Raw genomic sequence first — 25,998 nt, forward strand, 5'->3', positions numbered from 1 at the left:
AACCATGAGATCATGACCTGAGCCAAAGTCTGACACTCAATCAACTGAGCCACCCAGGCACCCCTATTCTTTTTTTTTTTTTAATGTTTTATTTATTTTTGAGACAGAGAGAGACAGAGCATGAACAGGGATGGGGCAGAGAGAGAGGGGAACACAGAATCTGAAGCAGGCTCCAGGCTCTGAGCTGTCAGCACAGAGCCCAATGAGGGACTCCAACCCCCGAACTGTGAGAATATGACCTGAGCCAAAGTCGGACGCTCAACCAACTGAACCAGCCAGGCGCCCTCAGGCACCCCTATTCTTGTCTCTTAAGATCACACAGTCATTACTGTCATTCAAGTGATATCCAATTGTATTCTAATTTCCTCCCTGACTTTGCAGTCACAATTTCTGTGTCACTTTACATGGAAACCTTTGCAAATCACATTTGTTGAAAACAGTATTCTCCTTCCCTATATTTCTATCACCGAGTTAACTTTTCTTCATAGCACTGTTCATTCCCTGAGACATTATTGATTGATTGATTCATATTTGTTTTGTCTCTTTCCTTTAAAATATAAGCTCTATACAGAGCAATGATATGTATATCCTATTGTAACTACCCACTATTCTCAATGCCTTGAAAGAGTTGAATACTAGGCATTCAAAAATGATTGTTGAATAGATGAATGAAAAAAATGAAGGGGCCAGACATACATCCAGTGCTTATCCATAAATTAATGTATTGCTAGAGAGAATCAGACTGCCATGATTGTCTTAAATCATGTACTCCACAGCTGGAGCTCCAGAGCACATATAATTTCATTTCCCCATTGTCATGGGTGCTAAGGTGGGTTCCTAAGTACAATTCTGTAGGTAAACAACTGGAAACAATCCACTTAAATGCTTCTAATAATCACATCTGGGAAAAACGAAAAAGGAAGTGGGGATTGATTAAGAGTAACAAAACACAATAATCCCCCCCCAAAGATAGTAAAATACCTCAGAAAGATTTATAGAATAAATCACACGACTATTCAATCTTATTCTGCCCAATGTAGTGGAGAACATAGTTACAGTGCCTCTTATCCCAGCCTCATAGATCACATCATAGAGATAAAAAAATATTAAAAACATAATTATTTTTTCTTTGAGATGTAAAAGAAAACCATTCTTATCTTATGTATTGGCTCTTTCATTAGATTTTTTTTCTTAGATAAATGATAATAAGGATATAATTTTCTACTGACAACTCCTCTTTAACAGATCTCTGACTAACTTAAATACTATAATATAACACATTCCATTCTACCACACTTGCAAAGATGTTGGTAATTCTATACTGAATAAAATGTTACAAAGTAATGCAACCAATCCAGCTGGCCTCAAAACCCCTTCTAAAATTAGATAAATACTATATTACTCAACATAATATCAATGTATCACTGGCCTTCAGAGTAGTTTCTGGGAGTGAGAACAGAATCTGGCTCAGGGAGTTTTACCTGATTCTTTCTTTATTCAGTAGCACAAGACTCCTCAGTAGTAAGTCCTCAGGTCATCTATACCTCCCAGTTATTAGAATTCATAACTTTAATATAGTTATTATCCCTTAATTACGCAGTTACAGAGATGCCATATAGTCCTAACTACAGACAAGTAAAGAAGGGGAATTCAGAAAAAGGACTTCAAATAATTGAGAGACTTTCTTTTTGATAATACTAGAAAAGGGACAAAAATACATACTAGGCTACAAATTGTCTCTGAAAACAAATGTATATTAAAATGTATTTAGTGGTGAAAGTTGAAGAAAACCTGTAATTTTATACTTGAAAGGGAACCTTGGAGAGTCAAGTAATAGTCAAATATTTTGTTATTTTGAAAATTCAGGAAACTGAATCCCGGATAGCAGTAGAGGATTTGCACACGGTTACATGAGGAAGGAACTTAATCAGAAATATAATGATCCTGACTCCCAACCTGGTGCTCTTTCTTCCCTGATGTGCTTGGTAAAAGAATATGGATAAAAATTCATGCTAAAAAGAAAATCTAACTAAAAATAGTGGATATCTCCCCAGAGAAGGGCTTCCATTCAATCCTGCTAAGTATGAATCATGTCAATTTATTAATTCAGCAAATATTTATTGAGTGACTCTCATGTATATAGGTATTATACTAGGTACTGGGAATACAGTAGTGAATGAAAAAAAGATAAAAATCTCTCCCTCTTCCCCCCCTTTCTTTCTCTATCTCTCCATAATGTATGATATATAATATATATATAATTTCTTTCTTTTTTGAAAGAGTAAATAATAGTCCATTAAAAAAGTAAAGCTCATTGGGACTCCTGGGTGGCTCAGTTGCTTAAATGTCTGACTTTGGCTCAGGTCCATGAATTTGAACCCTGTGTCAGGCTCTGTGCTGACAGCTCAGAGCCTGAACCCTGCTTCACATTCTGTGTCTCCTCTCTCTGCTCCTCCCCTGTAGCAAAATTATAGCACAGAGAGTCATGACATTGAGGCTTTTCTTTCCAGGAAGCAACTTTATTCCATCCGGCATTGCTCAATTGCATTCATACCCAAAGAACTGAGCCCCGAACACCACATGGTATGGTTTTTTAAATATATTTTTTACTTCTTTGTCTCCCATATATGGTAACGCACAAACATGCAGCCTGATTAAAGTGGTCTCATGTTACAAGGTCATGAGGGATGTTGTCACATACGTGAATAGCAAGGTTGCCTTGAGATATTCTTTTTTGTTTTTTCTTTCCTTAGGGAGGAGGAGACCCTACCACATCCCTACTTGTTCTCTCTCTCTCTCTCAAAAATAATAAATAAATGTAAAAAAAAAAAAAAAGTAGGGGCACCTGGGTGGCTCAATCGGTTGGGCGTCTGACTTCGGTCCAGGTCATGATGTGACGGTTTGTGAGTTTGAGCCCTGCATCGGGCTCTGTGCTGACAGCTCAGAGCCTGAGGTCTGTTTCAGATTCTGTGTCTCCATCTCTCTCTGCCCATTATTGACTTGTTCTCTGTCTGTCTCTGTCTCTCAAAAATAAATAAATGGTATAAAATTTTAAAAAAACAAAACAAAGTAAAGCTCATGTAAGTGCAATAACTTGATAACTACCAGGAAGAAATGTAATAAATAATAAAATCCAGGCAACTATTATCAATTAACAGCCAGATGTTCATTATTTATTTGGGCCATAGAATAGATTGTAAAAGGGTTTTATTATTTGCTAGTAAAGGATGAGCCCCATGGATAAGGCAACCATTTTGCATACATACATACAGATAATTAAAGAGAAGATTAATTCTATGACCTTTTCAGAGTGAAAGGATTGTAGTGACTAAGAGATCTCATTTATTCAGCTTCACTGGGAAGTAGCAACTTCCACATTTGTGCATTTCCTACATTAACAGGTTCATTCATTCATTTGACAAATATTTGTGAAGCACTTTCTATTTGCCAAGTCTTATTTCCAGGAACAGAGATAAAGGAGAACGCAAGATAGTCTTGCTCGGATACAGTCATGCCATTAATAAGTAAATAGATGCATAGATATGATCAGGACAAGCAACATGAAGAAAAGTATAGATGGTAAGAGTTTAGGGAGGAATTAGAGAGGTGCTATTTTAAATAGTATGGTCACATAATGATTCTTCTTGGAATGAAGATAAAGTTTTACATGAATATTTTACAAATATGTTACAAACACACAGAAAAGTATTTGCAAGGACCGGCCCACCATAAATGTTTCAAAAATCTTGGTGATATTAGTGTTAATCAGTGGTAAAGGACAAGTGATTTAATAGTCACCATTTATATAAATATATGAATACAAGGAAATGTGTCTGTTGCGAACACAGTAATTGCATCAGATGGAGAGAAATATTCAAATCTTTTCTCTACCTAAGGAACATACTCTTAAAATCCTAACCATGCCTTCCATTGTTCCAGAATCTTAACATGGCCTAACACACTTCTAATCCAGCTCTTGGCTAACTCTCAAGTCTCTCATCACATATTTCCTCTACATGCCGTCTATGTTGTCTTAGTATCTGGAATAGATTACAGATTATTAAAATTGGAAGGAACAAAACACGCAGCATGCATTCTTATGGGAGTGGTAGAAAACAAACATCAAGTTAGTAAACAAGAAAACTATTGACAGGTGTGATGAAGATGTTATGGAAAGAAATCAATCAGGTTGGGGAAGGTGGGGGCAGGTACATGGAAAGACAGCAGAGGCTCAGGAAGAAAGGGAGGGCGATGCCCAGGTATCTTTGGATAGCTTAATTAAAGAATAAGAGGACATCACCTGCCAAGAGAAGAGTATTTGAGATACAAGTGCTACAGAATTCAAAAGCCTGGAGTCAGAAGAGTTTGCTATTTTATATGTACAGAACCGAGACCAGTGTTACTTCACCAGAGCAAGCTCAGTGGTTGATGTTGAGGGGATTTGCAAGAAGCAGGTAGGATCCATCCATGAAGCACTTTTTAGGCCCTGGCAGGGACTTTGGAATGAAGAGCCACATACAAATTTTAAGCAGGGGGATGAGGTGGTATGATTGCAATGTAACCAGTTTTCATTGGCTCCTTATGTAAAGAATGGATTCCAGGAGAGGAAGACAGGCTGTTGAGGAGCCTGCTGGCAGGCTATTTTAAGACTCCAGCTGAGTGACGGTGTAGACTTGGCACAACACGCAGTTGCAAATAGACAGAATTTATGTCAGCACAAGAGCTTGCTACCTGTTCATGGGACCCCTTTCATCTGAGCCCTAAACAAATATTGATTGAAAAGTAGAACTACAAAAGGAAAGTCCTTTCTTTTCATCTGTGACAGTGCAACTGACATAAATTCTGTCTATTTGCCACTGTGTGCTGTGTCAAAAATCTATGTTTTAAAGATGTTTAGTAAGAAATCAAAGATGGTAAACAGCCCATTCTGTTAATAATAAACACACATGAACCTTTACAAATATTCAGGATTTGTTATGTTCCTAGAGTCAATAATCTGAAAATACTCACCCTGTATACACTGTAATGTGTGGCCGATATTAGAAACTGGTGATTGGTAGGATTTCATAATCAAAAGCTGCATGACTTCAGATTTCTATGGAGAAAAATGTAGATGACTGAGACAGTCATTTGTTCTGTTCCTGGGAGTGTTGTCTGCTGAGAACTTGCAGCCAAGATCTTTTCCAGGAGAAAAGTAAAGAGCCTTGTCCAGGGTCCTCTCTCTTCCCTGGGAGGCACTGCATTCAATGACTTATCCATAGAAGAGGCTGGAACCCTGTACCTTTTTGCTTCACCTTGGGGCTCTGACCGACAGCTCCTCTTGAGCTCCATGGGATTGACTGAGGCCTCATTGCAAGGGTTTCACAATTTCTCTTCTGACACATCCTGCTTTCTTCATTCCCTCACAGGCATTCTTATGAAGAATGTTCTCTAAGAAACCACCTCCATGAAAAGATTCAGCTCAGAGTCCATTTCCCAAAAGAAACTACAGCTAAGATTAAAAAGAAGTTTATGCCTACCTCAAATGAGTGATGAAAAGCAAAAATTGCTTGTAGGTCCTTAGGATAATCTACAAGAATCATTAGGAAATTGCTTTCTGTTTTAAGAAACAGAAACATGGATTATACTGGCCACTTTGAGTTATGAAAGCATTCTGCCTAAAATATGGAATTAGTATTTTAAGTGTGGGATTAGCTGTTTTATCTCCGTCTGTCTATGTCTCTGCAGAACTGTTACACTGGCCAAAATAAAATGTGATATAATGTGATGCTTGGAGGCCTTTCATCACATTAGTAACTCAATTTTGAGCCATATCGAAGAATTTGTCATTACACTTTGTATGAAACCTGACAATGGAGTTACAAAAACTTTCTGAGGCAAATAACTCTTAGGAGAAAAGGGCTAAGAGATTTGCTGCCAGTGTTGGCATGTTAGGTGGTCTAGATCCCTAACCAGAAATTGCATTTTCTATAGTCTTTGTCTTCTGGTTGGGTTGTGATTTTTTTCAAAGCATTATAGCACTTCAACCAGTGTTTGGAGCTAGCTGCAACTTAGGAAAAAAGTGATCATACATACAGGTACCTACCCATACTTTTTTTTTTTTTTTTACCTCTGCTATGTATGAGATTACAATAAAAATAAGTATTATTTGTGCATTATGTAATACAACTTAGATCTGTACCCATTAGACTTTCTTTCATAACTATTGCCTCTACAGAAAATCTTGAGTTATCACCGATGAACTTCAGTTGGAAAGGCAAAGAATCATATTCTTTTATATAAAAAGAACTCACTCAATGAGACAAAAATTATGCTCGCTGGATTTAGGAAATAGATATCATGACAATATGGTCAGTAGTATTGTCTTGAACATATTTACCAATTTTAGCTTAGGTCCACATGATTCAAAAGGGATCAGACTTTAAAGACATCAGCAAGGGGTGCTGCGTGCCTCAATTGGTTAAGTGTCCCACCTTGACTCATGTCCGACTTTGACTCAGGTCATGATCTTACACACAGTTCCAAAAGTTGGAATTGTCAATAAAGTCAACTGTCAGTGAAGAGGTTGCTTCAGATTCGGTTTCTCTCTGCCCTTCCCCCTCCCCTCAAAATAAATAAATAAACACTTAAAAAATAATATCAAGAAGATCTAAGATCTTCCAGTTACAAGCATGTCCATCTACTTACTCAATGCATTCTGGGTTGAAGGGTCAACTTTTGCATGTTTCTCAAAGTAAAATAAATTCTGGGTAAAAAAAAAATTGAAGTAGTTGAGCCTGCCAAATTCTGAGTGGATAAAAGAAAATGCTGATTTATTCAAACTTCAGTTTTGATGTTTTGACTTTTTTATTTTTTTAGATTTATTTACTTTTGAGAGAGAGCGGGTAAAGCAGGGAAGTGGCGGCGGTGGGGGGGGGGGAGGGCGGAAGTGCTGAGGGGGGAGACAGAAGATCCAAAGTGGGCTTTGTGCTGACAGCAGAGAGCCTGACACAAGGCTCAACTCACCAACCATGAGATCTTGACCTAAGCCAAAGTCAGAGCTCAACTGACTGAACCACCCAGGTGGCCCTTAAAATTTTGACTTTTTAAAGTGTTTAATGCAACAGTGTTTCCATCTTTAGCCTTACTTTAGATGCTAATCTTGTCATATTTCAAATAAAGCATGGTTTAGGGAACTTAAAAGTGTTTTGTGTATCAATACTGGTTTCTCTTCCACTTTGAATTACTGCCAGTATCCATGTTTTTTGTACTGCTCAATCCTTCCTTAAGATTCCTTATAGCACAGGCTCAGAATTGACAGTTTAGTTAACAAAATTTGTGAAGGCATTGCATTATGGGGACAACATCTCAGCCATCAAAGAGCTTTTGGTGGGGGGGACAGTGCACATATACTTACCTTAATCTATGGTATGTGTAATGACTGTGTTTTGCATTTCATGATTGTTACTTTGCATCAATAAACATGAAAAATAAAGCTTTCACATTACTTTCCAAAGGTCACAGAAAAGAATTTATTTTCTTACTAAGAGAAACTTTCATAAAGATTTTTTTCAAAGTGTGCTTATTCCAGAAAATTTATGGTAAAGAATTTTTGAACAATCACAAACAGAAATTTCAATAAAGATACATATTTAAGCTGGACACTTATTCTTTGCTGTGCCTGTTCCTTTACTGTACTGTATATGTACAGAAGGAAGAAAGGGTACAGAGTCTTTGAATGCCATCATTGCAAATCACACATACGGCTGTAGAAAATAGACTCTGGGGAATAATATTGCTGTGTGGGGGAGATGCATCTCAGGCCAAAGTAATTTAATTTATCTAACCTAAATCAAAATTTCAAGACTCACTCATGAAAGAAGTGTATGTATTGTTCCTGTTTCTAATTCTTTTTTTTCAGGCTGGTCTGATCCTTGCCTCCCACCCAAAGCAATGTTAAATACAAGGATCATAGTCTTGAAATTATTTGTTAAATAATTTAATAGACATTCTAATCTTTTAAGTTTTTCCAAATGCCACATGTTATTTTTAATAATACATCATACTATTTTGCATATATATGTATAAAATCTATTTTGGAAAATAGATAGCATAATCTAGCAGACAGATTATTTCAGGTAGAAGTACATGTTGCCTGAAATCTACTATTACAAACTTACATGGTATTTATTTATTCAGAATGAATAATAATCTTCATATCTCAAGGGCAAGGCACTAGAAAATGTACATAAAATCTTCTCTGCTGATTAACCTAACAGATAATAAAAGAATATGAACATCATAAAATTTTTAAAAGTGTAAATGAGGAGGTAATACGAGAGGTGGGATTTAACAAATCAAAAAAGAGAGACGAAGCTAATTTTAATCTACTTTCTATGGTATGGCATTAGACATAAAAACACAGAATCTTTTAAGTTAAGGCAATGATATTGGTTACATTAAATCTTTCTTATTTTTATTTTTTTTTCTCAAGAGGTGAAAATATGAAAATAGCTAAATGCTTGTAGGAATATTTAGGACCCCATTTAAATTATTTTGAATTCAAATGTAATTTTTACTAATACTGTGGAGCAATGAGTATAATTAGAATGATTTCGGCAAGGCTGGATATTTGAATAATTAAAGGAACAAGATTAATTTCAGGAGAAGCATCATTATCTAAAATCAAATATTAGAATCCATATAAAAGGCAGGAGTAGGGATAGAGAATAACAAGAGTCACATTTTACAATTATTTAGGCTCATTAATAGCATACATATCCTTAAATAATACAATATTGATTTATATTGAATATAAATCTCAAAGCCTCACAATATATTAGTATTTGTTTCTTATGGAAAGTAATAACTAAATAATCTTGTCTGTAATTCTTACATTACAATTCAACAACAGTTTCCCAAATTGCTGTTTTCTTAATCATTTTTTGAATAGGCAATGTACACAAATTATAAATGCTCAAATACACTGAAAAGTAAGATTTCCTCCTACCTTTTTCCCCAAGCCAACTACTTTCCACAGAGCAACGTTTTTTTTTTTCTCACTAGTTTCTAGAATATCCTACATAGCCTTATATATTTTTGTTTAAATATTTGACCCCTGAGTAGGCTTTCAAGACACATTGTTTTTCTCCTTTCTTTAATCATGCAACAATCCCCCTACTGATTATTCTGTATTAGCACATAAAACTTAAGAGCTGCCTAGCACTCCATAATTTAATCAGTTCATAGTAATACATGTTTGAGGCTGTTTCCTTTTTTAGTATTTTCATCATTACAAATATCACTGAAATGAATACAACTGTGCATACATCTTTGAACACATCTATGAAATGATTACTAGATGTTAATTTCTGATTAAAAGATACCTAGATTAATAACTTAACTAATGGTTATACACCCTGCAAAGAGGATTGACCAGTTTATATGTTCACAAGCAACATGTGAAAGAGCTTATTTTTTTAAAAATGTGTCAAACTACAGCATTTTACAATTTTTAATCTTAGTCAATCTGAGTGAATCAATGGAGCTTCGGTTTGCATTTATCTGTTTAGCGAGGTTGAGATCAATTTATGTCTATTTGTGCTTAAATGACATCACATATCCTTTTCTGGAAGCTGTATTTTCGTATCCTACACTGATTGTAAGAACTGAAAACTTAAAAAATACTTTAGATTTGTGCATTTGCAAAATGTATGAATTACTTACAAGCATCTATTTCCCAGTAGGTGAACATTTCCATTGTTTCACATTCTTGGGTAGTTAGCAGAGCACCCTTGTGTTGCTCTTGAAGCAAATAATGAAATCAATTTTGAGTTTAGAAAGATAACTATGGAAAATATATATTCACTACAGTAGTATCTGATTCCAGGGGCTGAGAGAAAGAGAAGAGTGAATAATTACTTATTAAAATTCAAAAAATAGGGAAAAATAGCATTCCAATGACAAAGTATCATTATACATCCAGAATAGAGCACCATAAATATGATATTACACTTGAATTTCCAAAAGTACTGGTTTCTATAAATACCTGAATTTTATCATCATCATTGATTCTATTGTATGTCTTTGTTTAGAACTCATAGAGGCTATTAAATTTAATTACTTTCCCCTGAGGCTTGTATGGTAAAGGTGCATGCAAAGGTGGGGCCTCTAAATTAGAACAGATTCTCATGAATAAGGATGTCATTTATTTATTACAATTTGGAAAAAGCAGCATGTCTGAAAGCTGCCTACTTCAGGTTCTGGACAAGAATAATGGTATGGGAGAAAAAGTGTATCTAATTTTGAATGATATGCCTGAGGAACTTTTCAGCAAGACCTATTCACTATTTCTTTGATAGACTCTGAGCTTTTGGGGACAAGTTTTACAAAGAATGAAGGATAGCCCCAGCACTTAACTACCACTCTTCTCTGCTTCCTATCAGTTAGTCCTAATATTTTTGAAGTTAATTTTGTATATTACTAAACACAGAAAATAAGGGGAATAAACTAAAATACATAGACAATTCATTTTCTTATCTATATTCTGTTACAAACAGAATATTTGTATATATTTATATAAATTACATTATATTTATATAACATATTCTATATTCTGTAACAAACACTAGTTTGTTAATATTACAAACTAAATGCTTATTTCTACTTATATTTTGAAATTTTACATCATTTTTAAAATTTAATTCTTATATTGTTTTGGTCATGGCTGTGCAATTACAAAACAAAAACAATCACCTGAAATGTGTGCTAAGCCATACTCTTCTTCCTTTTAAACTTTTCCTCCAAAAATGTTATTAAAAATATTTTGACTCTATGTATGTAGAAGAATCTAGGTTGAGATAAGTGACTTTATTTGTTTTATTTATTTTATGTTATTTTTTAAAATTTTCTTAACGTGTATTTATTATTGAGAGACAGAGGGAGACAGAGCATACGTGACAGAGGGGCAGAGAGAGGAGGAGACACAGAATTGGAAGCTGGCTCCAGGCTCTGAGCTGTCAGCACAGCTGTCAGCTGACAAGGACCCGAAATCACAAAGGGAGAGATCATGACCTGAGCTGAAGTTGGACACTCAACCAACTGAGCCACCCAGGAGCCCCTGTTTGTTTGTTTTAGACATAAACCAACAACAACAACCATAAAAACACAAGAAAGACCCCTGTTTGGATTATCGAGTCACATTTCTATGGGAACAGGAAGAAAATCTCTAGTCTCTCAAGTATATTACACAGATGTGAGAAAAGATGGAGAACAGTGAAATGAAACATGAAGAAATGAACTCTTGGCTATGAGAATAACTATTAATATTAAAGGTATCTCCTCCAACTGGATTTTGTAATGAAGCACCTTTGATTATTTTGGAATTTTTTTCCAAGATATTTTATGAAATAATCTATAAGGAAATTTATACTATGTTCTTCAATTTCCCACTCGACTCTAGGTACTGAGGACGGAGTATGTGCTCAACAAATATTTCCTGAATAAATGAACACAAAAGTGTATACAGATGTTTTCTAAATTACCAAAGTGAACTAGACACATAAATAGGTAGACAAATAGAGAAGAAGAAATCCTGTGGTCGTTTCCTCTCAGATGAGAACCTCTACTGTATTAAATATCTTTCATGTTACAAACCAACTTGATATTGGGAACAAAGGGACTGATTGGGGGAATAAGGGACAGTGAAGACTATTTAGGGAAAAGAGGAATATGGCAATAAAAACACTGTAGTCTGTGGAGATTTAAAGGCTTAGATTTCAATTCTGGCTCTACCATTTACTAGCTGTACAGCCTTGGAGAAGTTTCTTTGTCTCTCCCATTCCTTGAATGCTAATCTTTAAACTTTTCATAGGACATTATTTACATTACGTTATGGCAGAAACATACTGATCACCAGTATTCATGTTCTCCTGCCTCAACTGGGTAAAACTGGGTGAGGTCATATGACACCATGTGACTAGCTCTGAATAATGGGCTATGAGTGAAAATGATGTTTGTCCTTTCCATATAGAAACTTGCCAGCCAATGAGCAACTCTCCTTCACTCTTTCCTCTACTGTGAAGATAAGGAGGAAGCACATTCCAGAGATGTAACTATAAAGAGAAACTCCTGGCACTCTGTGTGATGGTGTGGAGTAGAAATCCCTGCTACCTTCCTCTGCAAAGGGTTATGTACTCTGAATGAGGGTTGCATTTATTTATTTTTATATTAAGCCCTGAGAATTGGAGATTAATATAAAGTTTTTATAAAAATTAAATGAGACAGTGATTATAAAGGCATCATCTTGATAAATGGCATAAGAGCACAATATTTAATTCAGTGTTTGGTAACTTTTCTCTGTAAAGGGCCAGAGACTAAAATAGTTTGGGTTTACATGCCATATGGTTTTTGCTGCGTGTGCTCAACACTGCCATTACAATGCATGAAATGCCAGCACGTTACATGAAAACAACTACAGACTACACGTAAAGAATGAGTGTTGCTATGTTCCAATAAAAAATTTATTTACAAAAAGAGTTGGCAAATTGGATGTGGCCCAAGGGTCACAATTTGTCCTACCCTCTATTAACTCACCACTGTTTGTTTATGATGATGAAGAAGATGAAAAACTAGAAGGATTTGGCTGAATGGAGGTAAACTCACATGCACTTAAAAAGCATATAAATGTACTTGGAACTCTGTTATTTGCTATGGGAAAGAAATGTATGTATACCAAGCATTCTCCATGTGGCAACCAATCTGTTAGTTTCTTTATATATACATAATTGCATTTAATCTTTATAGGTCTGCATGTTGCAGATAAGATCTTGAGACCCAGAGAGGTTAAATGAGGAACTTAGCACTGTTAGCAATTCTCAGATGCAGAATTAGAATCCAATCCTATTTGGCCCCCAAGTACTGAACTCATTCCATGTTCTTGTAACTGTTACATTGAATAAATAAGACCCAGAAGTACAATCATAGAGACATTTTCTCCTCATAACTGTCTCTACAAACCCATTCTGTGGGCCCATTATTTTCCTCTCATGTAATAAAATTTGGGTAGATAGCTCAGATAGCTTATCTGTTCATTCTTAGATAATAATGATATTTAAAAAACAATCCTCTGGTCACTTTAGTCCTTTAACTAGTCTCAGCTATAATTCCTGTCCAGTGTAATTCTAAAAGCTCTGAACTTCAGAATGAAATTTTTGCCTCAACTTTAGTTCAAGCCTGCTAAAGGCAGTCCTGTGTGGTTGGGAAGGACAGAGATCAGTAGGGAAATTTTATTTATTTATTTATTTATTTACCTTTTACTGGGCCAGCTCCTCCTCATTATTCATAATAATGAACAATTTTCATAATTTCATAATGATGAAAAATTTTGCTAATTCTGCATCTACGTCTTCTGACCTGTCCATGTTAGGAGCTGGCGGCCTGGGGAAGAGAGGGGTAGGGGCTGGCATGTCTCATTCCACTGGCAGTGATCTGTCTATGAATGGTGTTTAAAGATGACACTTTCTCTTCAGATACGACCAGCCATTGCTGAGGGTGTGAAGAATGTTCTCCTTTTCTCTAGCCAGTGTACATCAACCTGCTGATCCCTTACCTGCCTTGAGCCTCCTTCTGTCAAGGTGTACTCTTCCCTCCATGTAATAGGGGGCAGGATCTAAAATAATTTTATGTCCCATCTCTCTCCCTCCTTCTGCCTTTTTCTCCCATGAACATTGTACTTCAAGGTTTTCCCTCAATCCAGGTGCCCCATTAAAGCACTTCTTATTTCATCTGAGGGAAGGAGAAAGTGTCTCTCACACCGCATCTTCACCCATGGTCGGGGTTCTTAGAGCACACCTCGGCTTTCTCCAGCCCTCCACTCCTGGCTGCTCCAACTTGTGAATGACTTACTAAAATTTGCAAAAACAGTATTCATCCACCTCCCCAGCTGTCCGTGTCTAATTGGTCAAACATCTCCCAATGAAATGTGAGAAAAGTCAGTGTCTTCTTCTACAGCATCTGTAGAAACCTTTTAACAGTTTTATATAAAAGCGTAAACATTTTACTTCTTCTTAAATCGCTTGCAGTACAATTTTGAATATAAAACTAATACTCTAGAAATATAAACAAATTCTTATGGATCCAAAGGGATTTAGAGGTCACTAAGTTCATTCCTTAGCTGAAGTGATGAATATTTACTCACTCCCTTATATTTGTAAAATGCTGGTTTAAGACTTAAGTAAGACTTCAACCAAATGCAAATGTCCTTATAGTCACTACTTGAGTATCTATGGTTTGGGAGAGTTTATTACCCTTTAGAAAGTCCAATTTCCATGGTTTTTCTAAATTGATATCTCCCTATTATTTTAAGCACATATGGCTGCCTTGTAGAGCTATATCAATCTTTACAGAATAGCCACCTAAATGTTGAAGTCAAGGCTCCTATTTTTTTCATCTTTCCTTAGACTTTTTATGATAAGCTTTTCCAATAGTTCCTTTCATGATGTGTAACGAGTGTACCTCACTCCTCTCAAATTGCACTCAAGCACAGACGCTGAGTCTCTCTTTTGGAAACAGCCCTTACCACTGTGGGCAAAGGACCCATCCTGCACTTCTGGGAGCTTACACTTATTTGTCCATATCTTAATGTGGACTCTGCATCTTTGCACCTAATCTGGTCAGGTCCATCTCTTCATCCCTGGCTTCCCTGCCTCTCATTACATTGCATTCATCTCTACCAAATACAACCCAAAAGGTTGTATTCAAGCAATTAGTATCTTTTTCAGTAAAGAGCCGAAATAAGGGAAATTCCCAGGGGATTGGAAAGAAGAATGTGATAAAATTAATTTAAAATAGTGGCTGCTCACCAGGAAAACTTGCATATCATTGTAGTAATGAGGAAATGGCAAAAAATGGACATCAACATCATTGTACAGCAACAAGATGATATGAGTTCAAAGTTGGCCAATAGCAAGTATAGCTGAGAATGTGAAATTAAAAGTGCTCTCTAGTCCTGGAAGTAGTGTAAATTGGCAAAACCACTTTAGAGCAATTTGATAATATTGGGTGAAGGCAGAGATGGGCTGATTCTATCATCCAGCAATTCCTCTCTTAGGTACACATATAGCATAAGGACATGCTCAAATATGTGCACAAAGAGATCTGTAAAATAATATCATAGCAGCATTATTCATTGCTGATAAATCAAACAAATAAACCAAAAAGAACAACAAAACCTGATATTAGCTTAATGTCCATGGTAGAATGAATTTTAAAATGCTGTATACTTATATACTGAAGCACTACTATCCAGTAATGAAAGTAAGTAAACAAGATTTAATAATAAAAATGTAGATGATTGTCATAAATTTAATTTTGAGAAAAAACAACAAATTGTACAAGAAACTTTACATAAAGTTTTAAAATAAATGGAATTGTTCGTATTTCCCTTTTGATGAGTGATGTTAAGCATCTTTTCATGTGTCTGTTAGCCATCTGGATGTCTTCTTTGGAAAAGTGTCTGATCATGTCTTTTGTCCATTTCTTCACTGGATAATGTTTTTGTTTTTGTTTTTTTTTTGGATGTTGAGCTTGATTAGTTCTTTGTAGATTTTGGAAACTAACCCTTTATCTGATACATCATTTGCAAATATCTTCTCCCGTCTGTCAGTTGCCTTTTAGTTTCACTGATTGTTTCCTTTGCTGTGCAGAAGGTTTTTTGTTTTTTTGTTTTTTATCTTGATGAGGTCCCACTAGTTCATTTTTGCTTTTGTTTCCCTTGTTTCTGGAGTCATGTCTAGTAAAAAGTTGCTGCAGGCAAGGTCAAAGAGGTTCTTGCCTGTTTTCTCTTCTAGGATTTTTATGGTTTTCTGTCTTACATTTAGATCTTTCATTCATTTTGAGTTTATTTTTGTGTGTGGTGTAAGAAAGTGGCCCAGGTTCATTCTTCTGCATGTCCCTCTCCAGTTTTCCCAACACTATTCGCTGAAAAGACTGTCTTTTCCATTGGATATTCTTTCCTGCTTTGTCAAAGATTTGTTGACCATGGGGCATCCTGGTGGCTCAGTCAGTTAAGCGGCTGACTTCAGCTCAGGTCATGATCCCACAGTCCGTGGGTTCGAGCCTCGTGTCAGGCTCTGTGCTGACAGCTCAGAACCTGGAGCCTGCTTCGGATTCTGTATCTCCCTCTCTCTGCCTCTCCTCTGCTTGTGCTCTCTCTCTCTCTCTCTCAAAAATAATAAAAATCAAAACAAAAACCTTAAAAAAAGATTAGTTGAAGATACATTTGTCGATCCATTTCTGGTTTCTCTGTTTGTTCCATTGATCTATGTGTCTGTTTTTGTGACAGTACCATACTGTCATTATGGTTACAGCTTTGTAACACAGCTTGAAGTTGGGATTGTGATGCCTCCTGCTTTGGTTTCCTTTTTCCAGATTGCTTTGGCTATTTGGGGTCTTTTCAAATTTGTAAATCCTTAACAAATTTTAGGATGGTTTGTTCTAGCGCTGTGAAGAAGTTAGTGTAATTTTGATAGGGGTTGCATTGAATATTTAGATTGCTTTGGGTGGTATCAGCATTTTATTTATTTACTTACTTACTTATTCATTTATTCATTCATTCATTCTTCAAATCCATGAGCACACAATGTTCTTCCATTTCTTTAAGTCTTCAATTTCTTTCATAAGCTTTCTATAGTTTTCAGTGTATAGATCTTGTTAGCTCTTTGGTTAAGTTTATCCCTAGGTATTTTGTGGTTTTCAGTGTGACTGTAAATGGGATTGATTCCTTGATTTCTCTTTCTGCTGCTTCATTATTGGTATGTAGAAATGCCACACATTTCTGATTAATTTTATATTCTGTGACTTTGCTGAATTCATGTACCAGTTCTAGCAGTTTTTTTGGTGGAGTCTTTTGGGTTTTCACATAGAGTATCACGTCGTCTGCAAAGAGTGGAAGGTTGACTTCTTCCTTGCCAATTTCAATGTTTTTAATGTTTATTTTTGAGAGAGAGGTAGAGCACGAGTGGGGGAGGGGCAGAGAGAGAGGGAGACACAGAATCAGAAGCAATTTCCAGGTTCTGAGCTATCAGCACATAGCCCAACACAGGGCTCAAACTCAAAAACCTCAAGATCATGACCTGAGCTGAAGTGGGATGCTTAACCAACTGAGCCACCCAGGAGCCCCATCTTCCTTGCCAATTTGAATGCCTTTTATTTCTTTTTGTTGTCTGATTGCTGAGGCTTTTGCACTGCTGATGGGAATGCAAACTAGTGCAGCCATTCTGGGAAAATATATGGAAGTTTCTCCAAAGAATAAAAAATAGAACAACGCTATGACCAAGCAATTGCACTACTAGGTATTTATCCAAAGGATACAAAAATGCTGATTCTAACATACTTTTTTTTTTTAATGTTTTATTTATTTCTAGTAGAGAGAGAGAGAGAGACAGCATGAGCAGGGGAGGGTCAGAGAGAGAGGGAGTCACAGACTGAAACAGGCTCCAGGCTCTGAGCTGGCAGTCAGCACAGAGCCCGACGCGGGGCTCGAACCCACGAACCGCGAGATCATGACCTAAGCGAAAGTCGGACGCTTAACCGACTAAGCCACCCAGGCGCCCCACAAAAATGCTGATTCTAAGGGACACATGCACCCCAATGATTAAATGGTTGTAGCAGCAATAGCCAAATCATTGAAAGATCCCAAATAGATAAAGATTATATATAAATATATATATAATATAAATAGTATATATATACTGAAGTATTACTCAGTGATTGAAATGAATAGTATCTTGCCATTTGCAACAATATGGATGGAATTAAAGTGTATTATGCTAAGCAAAACAGGTCGGAGAAAGATAAATATTATATGACTTCACTCATATGTGAAATTTAAGAAACAAAATAGGGGAAGGGAAGGAAAAGTAAGATAAAAGGAGAGAGGGAGGCAAACCATAAAAGATTCTTAAATATAGAGAAAAAACTGAGGATTTTGCGGGGGGGGGGAGGTAGGTGAGAGAATGGGCTAAATGGGTGATGGGCGTTAAGATGGACACTTGTTGGGATGAGCACTGGGTGTTAAATGTAAGTGATGAATCCCTAAATTATACTCCTGAAATCATTATTGCACTATGTGTTAACTAACTTGGACTTAAATAAAATTAAAAACTTAAAAAAAACAAAAACAAACAGAATGGTACTATATTTCTTTGTAGAAAGACATACACATGTGAGAAATGTTTAGAGAAATGTATGTTATAATCAAATTCTGGAAAGCCATATAAAAATAAAATGGTGTTGCTTGAGAAGGAATAAGAAAATAGAAGACATGAAAAATGAAGGCAAGGATAGGAATAAATTTTAACTATATACTATTTATACACTTAATTTTGAACTTTGTGATTATATTAGTAAGTGGAAAATGCATGAAAATAATTCTTGACTAAATTCAGATACAGGAGATGAAAGAAAATGTGATTGGTTGGAGAGAGATACAAAGGGACCACTTTTATTTGTTATGCTGAGTGCTGACTACATAGTTTTATTATTCCTTATACCTTTTGAATGTCCAAAATATAATATTTTTAAATGAAGTTTTAGCTTTCAAAACCACTGTTTCCCCTCAGGGCTTGATAATTTTATTTTGGAGGTCAAAAACTAAGTATTAACTTTTTATTCTTCCTTGTAATTTTACCGTAATAATCTCAGTTGATGTCAGAAATGTGGATGACTGTGACTAACAAAAAGACTCCTCTTTTTGAAGGAGTAAATACTGAAAATTACCAGACAGTATGGAAGTATAGAAAAGAATAATAAATTATCATTTCAAGATAATTTTAACTTGCTTACACATGCTTTACTCTCCTGGACAGTCTTGACTTTGATGTATTTCAGATACTACCTCCAATGATAGTATTTGTAATCTCTGGGTTAATCTATCGCAAAGATGATCTAATATTCTATTTATATAAATACAGCCTTGATTTTATAATACTTCTGAGCAATACTGATATATTTTACCCTAAAAAAAAAATAAATCCAAATTCACAAAGCTAAGCATTAGCTTTAATTCCCTTTATGGCGTGCTGTGGGCAGGCTAATTGTCCTCTTCAAAGGTGTGTTTCCTTATTTTTTAAATGGATAGAGGTCTGTGTAAAAAGAATGTTATGAGAGGTATACCAAATTAAAATACTAACATTAAATTAAGACAATGTACATAAAGCAACTAACTTAGTGTCTGAAACAAATTGCTCAGAAAGTAATCATTCTACTTTGTCAATAAAAATAAGTACAGGCATGTGTACATTATGGCCATTCTAGAGGTTCTACAAGGTTTCCGATCATTGTTTTTATCCTCCAATACATATATATAATTCCATGAATGCACAAATGAGAAGAGATTTGGTTAACTAAGTCTAAATTACAAGCTTACATGAATGTTGGAGTAATAAAACTTCTATGTAAACTAATTTTTAAAAACTCTGGTCAATGTTTTCTGAAACTAATTTAGAAAAAAATGGAAAATTTCAAAACAAATTAAAAGCATGTTAATAGTTTCACAAAATTGTGTTATAGTGCTTTTATTTAATATATACACACATATGCTTTTCATGACTCATATATGTTAATTCTTTATTGTTTATACAAATAAGCATAAATATATGTATATATAAGATATATCAAATAAATAATATAAGCCCACCCTTACACATGTTTGCATAGATGTACACACACATACACACATATAATGAAAGTCTGACTCTATCAACAAAAATATAAATTAGGGAGAGAGTCTTTGCTTTATAAGAGAAATCAAAATGTTATTTCTTTAAGCCATAATTTCCTTTACAATTATTTTATATACAATTTCTTAGGACAAGTCGTACATAAAATGAGTTAAATACCTAATAATGCTTCTCAAGTGCCAAAATTAATGAGGTTATTTTTATTGATGGTAAAAAGAGTAGGAAGAAACAAACTTTGGCCTATCCATTAAGGTTTTATTTAGAAAATATTTGACAGAAACTCCATGAGAGATTAAAAATGTCAAAATCATTTTTCTCTTGGATTTATTTTTCTTTTTGAGGGAGTAAATACTGATGTATTATATTCAATGTGTACATACTGAAAGTATCCAAACCTCATATTTCAGGGTGAAGGACAGTCTTTCAGTGGTGTTTCCACTATAAAACACCATAGATTAAGGAAAAACTACTTAGGTTGGCACCTGCTGTGATTATGTTTTAACCCCAGAGCTCATGATGCTTTCCCCTGTCCTGCCAAACAGGTGGTGGTGCTATTTTTGTCCATACCATATAGTCAGCTTGTTTTGAAATCCAGTCATATATTGGATGTGCTGACCCCCTGCCACAGCAAATTCCACAGGCAGGAGCTCCAGGCTAGGAAAAGTGGTATTCAACTAGAGGGGTCCGTGAAGAAAGTGAAAGCCTCTCAAATTAATTTCTCAAAATGCCCTAAGTCCCAGCCATCTCCCTTCCGATATTCTTTGCAGCTGCTTTGCACTTCTGGACTAGCTGAGCCTGGGTGAGTTGGCTGCCTCCCCCTATGGCAATATTTCCTTTTCAAAGGGCAGTTGCCATGGTTGTATAATTTTGTTCAGGGAGTGGGAGCCTTTGTGATTGACCAAGCTGTGCTGAAAGATAACAGGCACAAAAACTACAAGTTTAGGCCGAGGAAAACTTTATCAAACTCTCAGTTGAAGGTTGGAAGAAAGAGTGCTTTCCACGATGAAAATGTGTTGCATTTTAAAATCACCTAACTGCGAGGGGCTCACTACATTGAAAAGCTTTTATTAAATTTGGTTGGAAATTTCAGTCTCCTAGTGAGCATGTGGAGAACAGAAGAACTGTACACGGATAGAATTAGCACAAAGTAGAGAGAGGAAGGAACTAAAATTCTTGGCTCATTTACTTTCACATCTTAGATCATGTTAATGGTTGAGACTTCCCAGAGCCCCCTTTTGCTCTCAGTTGATGTCCTATCATTCACCTTGACATTTATTACTATCTGTTATCCTTTGTATCAGGCAATTAGCTCCTTCCACCAGGAATTTCTTCTCTTGAAAGATAGGTTTGAACAAAGTTTTGGATCCAAATCTCCTACAATATTCTTGCTAATAAAATCATAAAACACAGACTGGCTAAAGACAGCATTGGCATAAATGCATAAAAATAGCAGAAGAACTATATTCAATGAATGTTTACCAGAAATAGGACCTATATATACTGAGCTATGTACCATATATCAAGAAATGTGCTGGGTGCATTTGCTTACATTATCTCAATTAATCCTTTTGACAGGCCTGCTAGTTGAAAACCAATTTCTTCTTTTTTCTTTTTTACTAAAATAACTCCAATTTTGTTCAAGTTTCCACGGTTTCCATTTAAAATTCCAGAATCAGCAGGCTTTGTTGCATCTAGTCATGGTCATGTGCACAGTTCTGGTCAATGTAGAGATGAAAGTTGTTTGGAGAAGTTTCCCTTTCAGAAATTTAACTTCAGAAACAACAAAGGCTAGTCCCTGGGAGGATTAGATTTTGCTTTTTGTCTTTCACCGTTCCTTTACTCATTCCTCTCATCTGGGACAACAGTGTGTAGTGGTACCAGCAGGAGGAGCAGCAGCCATCTTTGATGAAACCACACAATATGGAGGGCAGAATGGAAAGATAAACTAGGCCTGGTTTTAGATGATGTTTTGGGCATTTCCACCAGCCTTGAACTCCAGCTCCAGCATTTTTGTTCCATAAAATATATAACCCTATTTAAGTCATTTTTTGTCAAGTTTTCTGCTACTCTTAGTATAATGCAATGCACACATCAAAACAACACTCTGAGCTATGTAATAATATCCCATAGTTAGGAAGTAGGAGGGGGAGCTAGGATTTGAAGCTCCTTTTATAGCTCTAAATCCCATAATCCCATTCTTTTTTCACTCACTTATTATAGTCTTACATACCTTAACAATTTTTTGTTAGTGACTTAAATGCAGAGATAGATGACTCAGTCATCAGATTTGCAGTTTCTAAAATATTGAATGATAGCTAATATACCACAGTCTGAGACTACAACTGTCTTGACATATTGGATTTCTCGTGTCAAGCTTTTTACCATTGATTGAATTTATATTCAAATAATTCATGGTTTGATAAGTCTATCAGACTCTAAGTAGAGATATTGAGTAGATAGTTGAATGTAGTCATCTGAAATTCCAAAGAGAGATCTGCCCTGAAAAAATAAATTTGTTCATCCACGACATGTAAATAGTATTTAAAACCATGAGACTGGGTAAGATCACATAAGAAAAGAGAAAAATAGAAAAGGAAATTAGATTAGTGATTGAAGCCTAGACTTCCATTGTAATGTTGCTGATAAGAGCAAAGTATACAGAGAAGGAACAATCAGGAACAATCTAAACTATAATATTCAGAAAAAAAGCTGATGAAACTATATGATCTTTGGTGATCAAATACTGGTAATTTGTCAAGTAAGATTTTAAAAAATGACCATTGGATTTAACCCTGTGAAGAATTTTGACAGGATGACCATCTATCCTCGTGTGTGTGTGTGTGTGTGTGTGTGTGTGTGTGTGTGTGTGGTGCTCCCAATTTCAATTTGTACTTATTATCTTGGTTTAATTTACAGTAATGTTTCTTTCATTCTAGGTGTTATCATGTCAAAAAAATGATGTGATCATCTTAGTTATTGGTGATCTTAACAAGGGAAATTTTAGGGGAATTCTATGAACAAAAATCTGATATGTTAGAACAAAGGAAGAAAGTTTGAGGGGCAAAAGAGTTTGCTCTATAAGCATATAGAGAAATGGGATGTGAAAAAGAAACGTGCAATTATTTGCCTAAAGGGTATAATATAGTGAAAAACGATTGATGTAGGAGTGAGAAGGAAAAAGTTCTCAAATAATTGAGAAGGAATTGGACCTGGGGTTAGTGGAAGGACTGGTTTAGAATAGATAAGTATTGGAGATCATTCTCCAAAGGTCTCTTGCATTACCACATGTTTTGTGGGTGAGGCATTGATTGCCCTGTGTTCTGGATTACTATTTCAAGGACATTTGTTTGGTCAGTAGCCTTGGAAGAGAGAGATAGGAACTTCCTTTATAGCAAAGCGTAGGTTTGCTCACAGTCCTGGAGGAAAATGATAGTGTCTTCTCTTCCTTTGGAGCAAAGGACAAGTATATTTACTGCCTTTTATAGCAACCTGTGTTCACTAACCTTGGAGTTCCTTTCCTGTAATGTACCCCACTGTACGTTCAGGTATCTATGGCCTTCTTAATGTTGCCTGTGCAACTTGGGACTTGAAGAACTGGAGTGAAGTTTCTGATGGTTTAGCTATTGCCATTGTTGTTAGTAATCAGCTGTTTTACATATCTGCATTGTCCTCAGCAGGTGCTTCTTTCAGCTGCTAGCCACTAATTAAATTCTTTGAGTAACAAATACTCCAGTGAATCATGTCAGTAACAAGCTGGATGCTCATTTAACCACTTTTATACTTCAGGTTGAAATCCCATAGTATAAAGTCAGTGATATATCAAAAAGTTGATTTGGCCAATCAGTTCTCTGTGATATTTAATTTCTGGAAATGTCTTAGAAAGCAACATGATGAATTGTAGGATTATTTTTATTGTTGTTATTGTTACTGTGTAGAGGAATTTCTGTTGATGGTGAATTTATGTTTTAGCTAATTGAATTAAAACTAAAGTCCATGAAAAAATTAAGTGTATGAGTCAAAAAGTTGTCATAAATACTCAAGCAATTGTTTCCATCAAAGAACTGTTGTGTAGCAGCACATCTGAGTACAAAAAATATAAAAATAATTTATAGAATGCATTTAAAATATTTTTAATGTTTATTTATTTTGGGGCGACAGAGAGAGACAGAGTGTTTGGGGGGGGGGGTAGAGAGAGTGAGACACAGAATCTGAAGCAGGCTCCAGGATCCAAGCTATCAGCTCAGAGCCTGATGCTGGGCTCAAATTCACAAACGATGAAATCATGACCTGAGCTGAAGTCAGACACTTAACCAACTGAGCCACCCAGGTGCCCCTATAGAATACATTCTAAAATAGATATTCTTGCTACACCCCTGTGTCAGAGGCCTGCTCTGGTGGGGGTCTAGGGGACCCTGAAGGATGGACGGTATCAGCGAGGGAAGGGTGAGAGAGGCCACAAGAGTCTTTCTGGTCACCAACCAGGCATCTCTGCTCTGACTGGGGCTCAACTTTATTTTATAATTAAGTGTTTGGGGGATAGCACAGAAGTGGCATTTGCCTTAGACAATGATTTCTGATGACAAACTTCTTTGATATGTAAGAATTTCCTGGAACATAGATTTGTAGAAGACTCCTGCATAACCTTTATCAATAGTGATTGAGGTAGGTGATTTAGATGCTTATACTATAGGGAAAGAAGACATCTTCAGCATACCAGACAATGTTTTTAGCATAAAAAGGGTGAAGTTACTTCTTTGTGGGCAGGGGTCAGTAGCTTATTTGTTTAAGGCAAAGTATCAAGAAAAACAGGTCTTTCAGGAAACACCTTTGCTTCCATAATCACAAAAGAAGAAGTTCCTCAATAGATCCCTTCAACTATCTACTCAATATCTCTACTTAGAGTCTGATAGACTTATCAAACCATGAATTATTTGAATATAAATTCAATCAATGGTAAAAAGCTTGACACGAGAAATCCAATATGTCAAGACAGTTGTAGTCTCAGACTGTGGTATATTAGCTATCATTCAATATTTTAGAAACTGCAAATCTGATGACTGAGTCATCTATCTCTGCATTTAAGTCACTAACAAAAAATTGTTAAGGTATGTAAGACTATAATAAGTGAGTGAAAAAAGAATGGGATTATGGGATTTAGAGCTATAAAAGGAGCTTCAAATCCTAGCTCCCCCTCCTACTTCCTAACTATGGGATATTATTACATAGCTCAGAGTGTTGTTTTGATGTGTGCATTGCATTATACTAAGAGTAGCAGAAAACTTGACAAAAAATGACTTAAATAGGGTTATATATTTTATGGAACAAAAATGCTGGAGCTGGAGTTCAAGGCTGGTGGAAATGCCCAAAACATCATCTAAAACCAGGCCTAGTTTATCTTTCCATTCTGCCCTCCATATTGTGTGGTTTCATCAAAGATGGCTGCTGCTCCTCCTGCTGGTACCACTACACACTGTTGTCCCAGATGAGAGGAATGAGTAAAGGAACGGTGAAAGACAAAAAGCAAAATCTAATCCTCCTAGGGATTAGCCTTTGTTGTTTCTGAAGAAATGAAATTAATTGGTGGCTAGCAGAAGATACTTTATATGTGGTGATTATTAATAGCTGTTAAGAATACATGGGATAGAAGGAGTAAACAACTAAATATTAACTTTCATCATTTACACCATTATGTTTTAGTGGTTTTCAATTTTCAGTTTAAAACTTTTAGAGATCTAGAGAAATTCTCTATTTTGCAAATGGAGAAAGACCCAGAGAGAAAAATATTTTTGTTGGTAATTAGAACAAAGGGTAATATTGATTTTCTCTTAATTGCAAATGTGCTAATGGACAAACAGTGTAAAAATCAAAGTCTCTTTAAAGAAGAAGTATGTCTTTTTTACTTTTTTCTTTACTTCTTTTAATGAAGTAAAAGAATTTAAAAGTTTAAAAAATCACCAGCCCTTTACTGGAATTTTTCTCCATTCTACTTGAAATGGAATTAGCAATTATGATATATGAATAATGAGACCAGTGGTAGACCCTAAAATGTGGTAGCCCCAGGTAACAAAATTTGGGTAGGCTATTGTTTAAATTATGTGATATTTGAATTGTGTATCTGTGTTTTGAAATTGGTTTTGTTTTGAAAAAGAAATTGAGAAAAGCCTTTAAAAGAATTTGCTAGCATATCAAATTGTTATATAAAAGTCAGTGTAACAATTGGTCTTGAACTGCACCCAAATATATTAATTTAGTTCATAAATCAGTTTAATCCATGTCTGTA

Source organism: Hyaena hyaena, unplaced genomic scaffold (assembly GCF_003009895.1).
Source record: "Hyaena hyaena isolate Hyena2069 unplaced genomic scaffold, ASM300989v1 scaffold_672, whole genome shotgun sequence".
NCBI classification, from domain to species: domain Eukaryota; kingdom Metazoa; phylum Chordata; class Mammalia; order Carnivora; family Hyaenidae; genus Hyaena; species Hyaena hyaena.